Raw genomic sequence first — 2,409 nt, forward strand, 5'->3', positions numbered from 1 at the left:
AGGGAATAAGTGACACATCCCTGCTAGAAATCTTGTTTTTCAACTGCTTGCTATGTGATTTGCATTTATCTACTTCATCCTGGTTTAAAGAATCTACCAGCAGGCAGAAATAAAGAGCCTCCTCTTAGGGGAATTCACTAGGGAAATTTGCACAGATGAATTTCATTGCTGCCTGAGAGGTTTATCTGGCTTCTTCTGGTGGATTCCTGGCGAGAGACTGCTGAGCTTGTCACTGTACCCAGAAATCGAAGTTAAGAGTGGTGGCAGACCCTGACAATAGACCTCTCAAAGCCACCCTCCTCTTTTGTTCTTACTCCGGGATCCTCACTTGGTCCAGGGTGGCAATGTGCCCGGCTCAACAGATTACATTTCTCAGGCTCCTTTGCAGCTAGGAATGGCCATGTGACCCAGGCCAGTGAGACAGAAGCAAACATTGCTGGGTAGGGCTTATGGGAAAGTTCTTCTGGAGGTGGGGCCACCTCATCTGGTACACGCCTTTTTCCTTCCTGTCTGGAAAGCAGGTATGATGTCGGAGGTGGGACAATCATCCTCGGAACGTAAGACAACCACGCCTACAAAGGAGGAAAAGAGATTCTGTGTCCCTCGTAATGCTGCAGAACTGTGCTGCTACAAGCTGCCTCTGGGTCACCGTTAAGTGACAGTGGCAAAGAGCTGATTGGTTAAACTACTATGTGCCGCGCTACTGAGTACCGCTTACCTAACTCGGCTGAAGGCTGAAGCCAAGAGAACAAATGACTGAACAGGGAATTCCAACTAGTCCCCCGAACTCAGTGGTTCTCAACCTGGGAGTGGTTTTGTCCCTCAAGCTACATTTGGCAATGTTCGGAGACATGCTTGGTTGTTACAACTTGGGAGACAGGTGCCCCTGGCATTTAGTGGATGGGGACAAGCGATGCTGCTAAGCATCCTAGAGCGCAGGGGACAGCCTCCACGAACGGGGGTTCTCCAGCCCCGAGCACCAGCAGTGCGGATGGGGAGAGAGCCTCCAGCTGGCCCTAGTCCTTCCGGAGCCGCAGACCTGAACCCACTCGCCTACCCGGCCTCCTCCTCCATCCTCTGCTCTTGGAAACAGCTCTGTGTGCTGGCTGGGCCGGAGAGTTTGTGTCCTTGACTGTATTTTGTGCTTTCCTTCCGCGAAGCCCTTGCTGGTGTGCTGTTTCCTTTGCCGGGAACCCCCCTCCCCCATTATCTTTCCAGTGCTTCTGTGTTGGGGGGAGGGGGCAGGCATCTGTGTTTTTAATAAGATTCCCTGGTGATTCTGACATAAGCAGCACGAGGTGACTCTGATCTGTGTGGCAGGAGATGCATGACTTTTATGGTGCCACAGTTGTTTTTTGAGATTCTACCCGTTTTCCAAAAGATCGTGGGAGCTCCACTCCAACTGTGGAGCCCCGAGCAGGGAGTCCCTGGGGTGGAAGCCTGCCCTGGTTCCTCCTGCATCATCCTGAGCCTTTCTCCAGGCTTCCTTTGGATTCTCTGAGCCCCGTAATATCCTTCCAACAAATGTACTTCCTCCTCCCATCAGTCAGAGTGAGCTTCTGGCGGAAACCTAAAACTCTGGAATGATGAATCACACTTAGGTTTCCCAGGAAGAGAGGTCAGGGGTGCCTACTGGATCCTGATTCTCAGGGGCCGGTGGGAATAGACTGGTCTCTGAGAGTCCTGGGCTGCCCCGTGCCCCATGGGAAACTGGGCATCCAGCCAGCACTGCAGCGGCCTCGGGGGGTGCCTGACCTGGAGAAGACCCACCGCTGCTTCTGGCAAACACCCCAGGCTCCATCTGATTGGACAGCCATCACTGGGAGTTTGCAGTGCAGCCTCCAGGCTGCGCTCTCCATCCCCTCCTTTTGTTCATTCAGTGTGGGGTCCAGCCAGCCTGCTGGGGTGGGGGGGCACTGGCCCATCAGAATGGGCGTTGAAGGTGGAGTGGGGTCAAGGCATGCCCTGCACTGAGGCATGGAAGAGCCCTGCAGGGGCAGCTAGCGACCAGGCAGAATGTAAATACTTTTATTTTTTGACAGCCGGTTCAATTGCGCTGGGTGCACCACACCTGGGGATCAGCTCAGTGCGGAGGGGACTGTGAGCCCCTCTGAGGGAGGGACTTTCTCTGGGGTGCCTCTTTGCTCTTCTCTCCCTGTGTTCCCCCATCTCTCCCTGCCTAGCCAAGGGCTTCCCGCAGTGCAGGTGGCTGACAAGCCTTTGTGAATAAGCATGGCGGCCCCAGGGTGGAAGAAAGGAAACGCAGAGGTAGGGGGAGGCAGAAGGGAGGGAGAAACGGGGAAAGTGGGTCTGTTCTGGAAAACTCACACTTTGGAGCTTCCTTCTGCCTTCCACTCCCCCACCCCTGAAATTTTATCCAGGGCCCACTTGAAGAGTGCTCACTAGGGG

Source organism: Phyllostomus discolor, chromosome 1 (assembly GCF_004126475.2).
Source record: "Phyllostomus discolor isolate MPI-MPIP mPhyDis1 chromosome 1, mPhyDis1.pri.v3, whole genome shotgun sequence".
NCBI lineage: Eukaryota > Metazoa > Chordata > Mammalia > Chiroptera > Phyllostomidae > Phyllostomus > Phyllostomus discolor.